Here is a 9,782-nt window from a genome sequence, read left to right as displayed (position 1 = left end):
GTTATATCTCTCTCTACCTCTCTGCATCTCTCTCTACCTCTCTGTCTGTCTCTATCTCTCGCTCTCTCGCTCCCTCTCTCTCCATCCCTGCGTCGTTCAGGCTGTTAGAACTAGTGTTGCACAGTATACCTGTACCACGGTAATATCACGGTACCAAAACCTCATGACACTTATGAAACCAACATTTTAGAATACTGTAGTACCGTTTCATATGATACTACCAACTTTTTCAGCCCTACACTCTTTGAAAAAGGGTTCCAAAAGGGTTCTTCGGCTGCCCCACAGGAGAACCCTTTATGGTTCCAGGTAGAACCCATTTTGGTTCCAGGTAGAAAGAACCCTTTTGTGTTCCATGTAGAACCCTCTGTGGAAAGAGTTTTACATGGAACCAAAAAGGGTTATTCAAAGGGTTCTCCTATGGGGACAGCCAAAGAACCCTTTTAGGTTCTAGATAGCAATTTTTTTTCTAAGAGTGTACCGATGTAAAGAACCTGCTGGCGCCTGTTATGAAATGTTTATAAAGTCAGTTTTGTTTATAAATTCAGCATTATTTAAGCAACAGCCACTAGTCTCTTGTATGCGCAGGTCCAATAATATCGACTTCACTTTCATGCGCATATCACGTGTGGCAGCTGTAATCAGCCCAGAGTTGCCAACTTAGCGACTTTGTCGCTATATTTAGCGAGTATTCATACCCCTCTAGCGACACAGTTTTAAAAAATCGACAAGCGACAAATCTAGCGACTTTTTCTGGTGTTATTTGAGACTTTAGGAGACTCTGACGTGAAAGCACGTATCGTTCTTACTCTTCTCAATGAGCAGCGGGTGCTGCCGTGGGCCCCACCCCCATCCCAAAGCACTCACAGGCGGCCAAGTCCTCGCACAGCAGTCCCTCCCAGCTGCAGTCAGAGCAGGAGATGTTCACCCCTCCGCGTCCAGACTGCAAATGAATCGCGCATGCGGGAAGCCGCCGCTGGCTGATCCCGCCCTGACTTACATTCAGGGCGGGATGTAAATGTAAAATGTTCTTTGTCTAAAATAAATCACTGCACAAAAATAAATCACTGCATTTGACTCACACAGCCTCAGTCACTTACTCACCTTGCCCACTGTGTGTGTGCCTCTCTGTGACATAAGCTAAACATCTAGCTGGCTAGCTCATCATGTCTCAGTCTAAACTGTACACTCAAAAATACAGAAAGAAGTGGGAATCAAACTCTGAATTCAAAGGCTGGTTGAAGCCGTTTATTGGAGATGATACACAGGCTTACTGCCTGTATTGTAAGGCTGATTTCTATGCCAAACTTAGTGATGTAAAAAACACATGACAACTCAAAAACATACTCAAAAGGCAAAGCCTTATAACAGTTCCACCCAAAACAAGCTGCCATTTATGGTTTAAAAAATTTACTCTGCAAAAAAGGCTGAGGCCACCATGGCATTAGCTATCACTGAACACTGTTCCATACTGGCATGTGATCACATTGGAGAAGTAGGTAGAGCTGCTTTCTCAGACTCCGCTGCTGCTACCCACTTCAAAATGCACAGGACAAAGTGCACAGAAATGATTAAGGGTGTTCTAGCACCATACTTTCTGAAAAAGTTGGTCGCAGCTGTGGGTGACCCAGATCAGTGCTGGGTGAGGTACAGTTGGCCATCAATGCTTTTCAGGGAGAGCAAGTAGATCCTCTTAAGCAACTTGACAGCTTGGTTAGCCTGATCAAGTCTGTGAGTAGCAGGGTGCTGAATCCACTGGCAAATGTTGATGTACTCAAAGGGCCAATAGATGAATACATCAGTCCCAAACCGTAACTTGGTTACCTTTTTGAGTCAAAGGCAGCTGAGCTCCACCTTGTGCCTGAGGATGAAAACAATGTCCGAAAGCGGTGTGTAGCCTTCACCATCTCCCTCACTAATGAGTTGAGGGTGAGACTGCCGGACAACATCGAAGCATTGCAGTACATGTCAGTTTTCAATGTGGAGGAAAGTCTAAAGCACAATAAGAGCCCTGGAGAAATAGAAAAAATAGCCAAGCTCCTTGGCTACTCCCCTGCAGAGATAGACAAGATTGTCCAGCAATGGCGTGCCATCCATCTTAGTAAATGGAATGATACAAAAAACACACTGGGCTTCTGGAGTGAGATTTGGAAGTTCAGGGATGCAGCTGATATCAACCCGTTTCAAGGACTTGCCATGGCTGCTGTGTCTGTATTGTCCTTGCCACACTTGAATGCTGAAGTCGAGAGAGTATTCAGCCAGATGAGTGTGGTAAAAAGTAAACTTAGAAATTGGATGTCTTTGCAGACCCTTAACTCCATCCTGTACATTCGATATGGACTGAAGCTGTCTGGTAAGGCTCGCTATGAGCACCAGCTGCCTGTTAATTTTATATAATTTCACAAACTGTCGCGGGCAGTTTTAAAATAATCCCGGGTCGCTAATCGTGGTTTGATAACAAACAACGTTGTTGAGTCATGTTACCTAGCTAGCTAACAACCTTGTAACTTGACAGTAGGTCCAGGCAAATTTGATTGGCCCAGGAAAAAAGGAAAGGGGTCTGCTAGTCATGAGATGTAGGATTCATATAGGCCTAAAGGAAGCCTAAACTACAGTGCCTTCGGAAAGTATTCAGACCCCTTGACTTTTTCCACATTTTGTTACATTACAGCCTTATTCTAAAATGGATTTTTTTTTTTACAATCTACACACAATACCCCATAATGACAAAGTGAAAACAGGTTTTTATAAATCTTTGCAAATGTATTAAAAATAAAAAACGGAAATACCTTATTTACATAAGTATTCAGACCCTTTGCTATGAGACTCGACATTGAGCTCAGGTGCATCCTGTTTCCATTGATCATTCTTGAGATGTTACTACAAGTCCACCTGTGGGAAATTCAATTGATTGGACATGATTTGGAAAGGCACGCACCTATCTATATAAGGTCCCACCATTGACAGTGCATGTCAGAGCAAAAACCAAGCCATGAGGTCGAAGCAATTGTCCGTAGAGCTCCGAGACAGGATTTCCCCTTACTGCCAAAATGGCATACATTATTATGCATGTACAGTATATTCCTTCCTCCCATTCCTCCAGCCAAATTACAGGTAGGCCTTTGCAAATATGAGCAAATCAGACATTCTATACACTTGTTCACACACTCAGTATCGTGATACTTGGCTTGGTATCATATCATTAGTACAATGTTGGTATCATGACAACACTAGTGGGAACCGAAGAAAGAGTGTGGGGGGGGGGGGGGGGGGGGAGAATGGGAGAGACACTGAGTGCAACAGGCAGAGAAAGGGGTGTTTCAGAGTTTGGACAGAGAGGGAGAACAAGTGCAACAGGAGGAGTGAGGGAAAGAGAGGGGGTGAGAAAGGGGGAAGGAGGGCTTGATAGGGAGGGAGAACAAGTGCAACAGGGGAAGAGAGAGAGAGAGAATAAATTAGAGTAAATGAGTGAGTGAGCGAGTGAAAGAGACCCATTGATAAAGGTTTGGGGGTTGGGGGTGGAGGAGGAGAAGGAGGAGGGCAGATGGGAAGCAGGGCACAGAAGCTGAACACAACAGAGATGGCTGAACAAAGACCTCCACCGCCCCATAGAGCCTCACACACAGCCCACGAGCCTGACTCTACACTGCCTGATCAAACGCATCATCCAGGAAGTGAGCCAGGGCCCGAGACAGGGCAAAACCAAACACACACAGAGCCATAACACAGAACACAAAGCTTAAGAGCACAAGTGTCCCAGTAGGACCCTTAGACAGGAGGACCAAACCAAGGGGCAAAGCCAACCAAACACACCACAGAGTCCTAAGAGAAACCGGAACCCATGCACCAACAATATCTCAAAGTGCATTAAAAGTACAGTTTTACTGAATACTGATGATTCTGCCCTAATGGAGGTACAGTAACCAGACACAATCCAGCCCAGCTCAGTGCTTTCAGGGCCCCACCACACCTCCCCACTGTACTGCTGGGTGTCTCAGCCAAAATCAACATCCCCCTAACCTCCCCCTCACCTCCCCTCTCTCCAAACAAGATAAGAGTTATCACTGCACTGCAAACTATGTAGACTGTCTAATCACCTCAAAGCGGTTTGAAGTGAACAGAGTGAACCCACCACCCGAGGCAGGAGAAAATATTTAGCCAGTTATCCGTTAGGACCAAACCCTTTCCTGACAGGCATTCTTGTTATGAACAAGTTTATTATGCCTGACTATAATTATGAAATTATTAAAACAACTTCTAAAGTACATAAGTGAGTGGAAAATCTTTAGAACAATAGAACAAAAGAGTGAAGTCATTGCAATTCCCATACTGTAGATGAGACAACAACAAAAACAAGATGGAGGGAGAGAGAACTATTTTCAGAGAGAACCCTGTTTAGTCTCATGAGAACTAGAAGCTACTGTTAGCTTTTAGTCCAGTGATATATTGTAGTCATAACTAAACATAGAAGCTGTGTCCTTGCTGATTGACTAGCACCTTAGTGGTGTACAGTAGGTTGTAAATAAGGGGACTGGATATTTTTTGTTTGTCGCACCACTCTCTGTAAAACCTAGACACTGTCGTGTGTGAAAAGCCCAGGAGGTCGTTTCTGAGATATTGGATCCGGCCCACCTGGCACCGACGATCGTTCCACGCTCAAAGTCGCTTAGGTCACTCGTTTTGCCCATTCTAACGTTTAATCAAACAGTAACTGGATGCCTGTCTGTACGCTTTATATAGCAAGCCATGGCCACATGACTCACTGTCTGTAGGGCAGAGGTGTACCTAATAAACTATCCAGTGAGTGTATATCACACACACACACACACACACACACACACACACACACACACTGTAACTGTAAGAGGGCCGGCTGCCACTTTTAAGATGAGAGAGGTGTACATCACACACTGCTGTGAGAGAGAGTGCATGCCGCCCGAGTCTTTTCCTCTGAGGCAGCGCTGGAATTAATCCTCTGAATTTACAGTCAGGACTAATCTCAACAAGTGAGCTCTCTCACCGTACGTATCCCTCCACACACACACACACACGTATACACACAGGCAGATGTACACACACACACACACACACAGAGAGAGAACCACCTAAATAAGAGAGTATAAAACTGCGACTGACAGCCCTCCCACAGTAAATAAAAGCAGCGGGTAAAACTGACAGCGACACAGTGGCACCTCATTCCCCTCAGCTTCAGCTGCTGATTTAATAGGCCAGAGAGCAGAGGGAACCAATAAACAGGCTATAACTCTTTGTTTGATCCCACCATGACCACTGCATCACACACAGATGAGAGAATACTGGAGGAGAAACATTAGTCTTGGTGGCGATAGCATTTCACTGTTAGACTACACCTGTTGTGACACTGTGACAATGAACCAACCAGAATACAACAGCTAGCCAGGCTCTGACCGAGCAGCTTGTGCCAAAACCAGACCACATTACTATTCACACAACAATGGAACTATGATCAATACAGTTTGTCCATCAGAGTATTATTGACAAAGACAACATGCAGGGCTGTATGCCCACTGTAACAATGGCTTTGTCACAGTGACCACCAGCCAGTCACAGGCCTGACACTGCACATTTCACACATCGGATGTGTCCCGAATGGCACCCTATTCCCTAGTAGTGCACTTATTTTGACCAGGGCCCATAGGGCATACCCATAGGGCTCTGGTCAAAAGTAGTGCACTAAATAGGGAATAGGGTGCCACTTGGAATGCAAACACATTGATTAGCCTTAACCACATGGACAAAAGAGCCACACATACTGTCTCAGTCTGTCCTGTAGCTGTATTGATGAGATGGTCTGTATTGTAGCTGTATTGATGAGATGGTCTGTACTGTAGCTGTATTGATGAGATGGTCTGTACTGTAGCTGTATTGATGAGATGGTCTGTATTGTAGCTGTATTGATGAGATGGTCTGTATTGTAGTTGCATTGATGAGATGGTCTGTACTGTAGCTGTATTGATGAGATGGTCTGTACTGTAGCTGTATTGATGAGATGGTCTGTATTGTAGCTGTATTGATGAGATGGTCTGTACTGTAGCTGTATTGATGAGATGGTCTGTACTGTAGCTGTATTGATGAGATGGTCTGTACTGTAGCTGTATTGATGAGATGGTCTGTACTGTAGCTGTATTGATGAGATGGTCTGTACTGTAGCTGTATTGATGAGATGGTCTGTACTGTAGCTGTATTGATGAGATGGTCTGTACTGTAGCTGTATTGATGAGATGGTCTGTACTGTAGCTGTATTGATGAGATGGTCTGTACTGTAGCTGTATTGATGAGATGGTCTGTACTGTAGCTGTATTGATGAGATGGTCTGTACTTTTTATTTATTTTTTATTTCACCTTTATTTAACCAGGTAAGCCAGTTGAGAACAAGTTCTCATTTACAACTGCGACCTGGCCAAGATAAAGCAAAGCAGTGCGATAAAAACAACAACACAGAGTTACATATGGGGTAAAACAAAACATAAAGTCAAAAATACAACAGAAAATATATATACAGTGTGTGCAAATGTAGCAAGTTATGGAGGTAAGGCAATAAATAGGCTTTAGTGCAAAATAATTACAATTAGTATTAACACTGGAATGATAGATGTGCAAGAGATGATGTGCAAACAGAGATACTAGGGTGCAAATGAACAAAAATAAATAACAATATAGGGATGAGGTAGTTGGGTGGGCTAATTTCAGATGGGCTGTGTACAGGTGCAGTGATCGTTAAGGTGCTCTGACAACTGATGCTTAAAGTTAGTGTTGTACTGTAGCTGTATTGATGAGATGGTCTGTATTGTAGCTGTATTGATGAGATGGTCTGTACTGTAGCTGTATTGATGAGATGGTCTGTACTGTAGCTGTATTGATGAGACGGTCTGTTTTGTAGCTGTATTGATGAGATGTGATGTATTGTAGCTGTATTAATGAGATGGTCTGTATTGTAGCTGTATTGATGAGATGGTCTGTATTGTAGCTGTATTGATGAGATGGTCTGTATTGTAGCTGTATTGATGAGATGGTCTGTACTGTAGCTGTATTGATGAGATGGTCTGTATTGTAGCTGTATTGATGAGATGGTCTGTACTGTAGCTGTATTGATGAGACAGTCTGTTTTGTAGCTGTATTGATGAGATGTGATGTATTGTCCAGCCAACTGTCCTTACTGTAAAAGTAGCATATGAGCCACAGAGTTTATCATCTGGTGAAAAGGGGAGTTGAGGGAGAAGGGAGTAGGAGTAGTGGAAAGATAGGATAGAGGTAGTTTAGGAGGAGTGAGTGGAGATAGCGAAAAGTGCATATCTAAGATAAGATAAAGACTTGGTTTATAGGGAGGATCCATTAGCAGACTGGGTCCTTTCAACTTTTCAACAGAGCTAGATTACTATGAAGTTAAACATGGCTTGTCTAAAAGTTGAATACAGTTGGACTACTATGAGGCCTGACGTGGGTCCTACTTAACATGTCAACATATGGACAGTTTGCAGAGCTCAGTCAGTGCACTGTAACGGAAAACTGTAAATTATAAGCTAATTTGGGGTATTATCAACAGTAAAATACTCTGAAATGTTTCATGGTACTGGAATTTTTGGAGTGCCAAAAACCTTTCGAACACTAGTGAGTGCATGGTATTGTTGTTTCTTGCTCATTAATATATTTTGAGGCGTGCCTTGTAAGAGGCTATATTTGTTGCACCCGTGAGTGAGAACGCTGTACCAATTTAACTTCTATGTGGTTATAGTGCCCCGCAATTTGTATAGGGGACAGATTGGAGAGGCAGCAAGTTGTAGCCCTTTCCTGTAGTCAATGACCAAAGGCGCCCTCATGGGTGAAATGTTCATAATGAATAGTATTTTTTTATAAATTAAGTTGTCAAGGTGGCTATTTGAATATAAAATATATTTTGATTTGTTTAACACTTTTTTGGTTACTACATGATTCCATATGTGTTATTTCATAGTTTTGATGTCTTCACTATTATTCTACAATGTAGAAAATAGTAAAAATAAAGAAAAACCCTTGAATGAGTAGGTGTTCTAAAACTTTTGACCGGTAGTGTACATTTTTAAAATGTTATTCTGATTTTTCAGGGGGTGCTCAGCAACCCTACTTCCCGCGGCTATGTGGGTAAGTCTGTGACACCATCTGTGACACCATCACGTGACCACTTACACCACAAACGTTGATGGACAAAAACAATCAACAAAGTCCATATGGTATGGATACACTATGAAGTGTAGCTTCAGTGTAACTATCATTATGAAACTACCTGCTTCAAATACTGTATGTGTGATGTACTGCAGATATAAGTGTTTTATTCCATGTTTCCTGGTACCCACTGCCTAGCTAGCACCTGTGTGGGAAGTGGGTGTCTTCTGCCTATCTCTCTCCAGCGTGTAGGGCTCTCCAGACTGAGACAGCAGTGTGTGTGTGTGTATCTGGTAACCCATAGGATAGGAGAAGTGCTGTGCTGGCATTTCACACCATGTGTTTAATGGTCTCCCTACAAGCCGCAGAGCAAACATCCCTTCAAGCCGCGCATCGCGCACACACTCCTGACACACTCCTCTAGTGCAGAGCTCACACACCGCCTGGGAGGCACAGAGTGTGTGTGAGTGCTATGTTCCTTCGCTTCCTCAATGTAAACATGAACGTAGTCTCAGTCTAGTCTGTCTACTTTCAGTCTTTTCAGTCAATAATGATGCTGTCGCTATTTAACCATATTCTGACACTCTTTATACGTCAACATCAGCACCTCCGCAAAGGTACATGAACCTGAAGTAATGACCTATCCATCAACATCCATCATGTTCAACATGAACCTGAAGTAATGACCTATCTATCCATCAACATCCATCATGTTCAACATGAACCTGAAGTAATGACCTATCCATCAACATCCATCATGTTCAACATGAACCTGAAGTAATGACCTATCCATCAACATCCATCATGTTCAACATTAACCTGAAGTAATGACCTATCCATCAACATCCATCATGTTCAACATGAACCTGAAGTAATGACCTATCCGTCAACATCCATCATGTTCAACATGAACCTGAAGTAATGACCTATCCGTCAACATCCATCATGTTCAACATGAACCTGAAGTAATGACCTATCCGTCAACATCCATCATGTTCAACATGAACCTGAAGTAATGACCTATCCGTCAACATCCATCATGTTCAACATGAACCTGAAGTAATGACCTATCCGTCAACATCCATCATGTTCAACATGAACCTGAAGTAATGACCTATCCATCAACATCCATCATGTTCAACATGAACCTGAAGTAATGACCTATCCGTCAACATCCATCATGTTCAACATGAACCTGAAGTAATGACCTATCTGTCAACATCCATCATGTTCAACATGAACCTGAAGTAATGACCTATCCGTCAACATCCATCATGTTCAACATGAACCTGAAGTAATGACCTATCCATCAACATCCATCATGTTCAACATGAACCTGAAGTAATGACCTATCCATCAACATCCATCATGTTCAACATGAACTGAACTCTCAAACACTCTTGCTAAAACTCACTGTAACTGTTCACTTCTGCTAGTGAGTACCTGAGATAGGAACCTCAAAGGGTACCCCTCTCATCTCTCTCTCATGACTGGCTTCCATCAAATCCTGTCAAACATTTTATTTGAAGTACCTTGGTGGTCAGGGTGCGTGGAGAGGAGTGAGGGTGGGGAACCCACTGGAATTACCCTCATCCACATAACTCTAC

The 9,782-nt window shown here is 43.0% G+C and overlaps 1 protein-coding gene across 3 annotated transcripts in view; it reads right to left on the bottom strand.

Annotated features, from left to right (window-relative positions):
- Positions 1–9,782, bottom strand: part of LOC311102778 (coiled-coil domain-containing protein 85C-A-like) — a 53,362-nt gene that overhangs the window by 41,096 nt on the left and 2,484 nt on the right. The window lies entirely within an intron of this gene.

This window comes from Coregonus lavaretus (assembly GCF_964263955.1).
Source record: "Coregonus lavaretus genome assembly, chromosome: 27".
Taxonomy (NCBI): domain Eukaryota; kingdom Metazoa; phylum Chordata; class Actinopteri; order Salmoniformes; family Salmonidae; genus Coregonus; species Coregonus lavaretus.
Note: the sequence above shows the minus strand (reverse complement) of the source record. Positions and strands in the feature narration are given on the sequence as shown.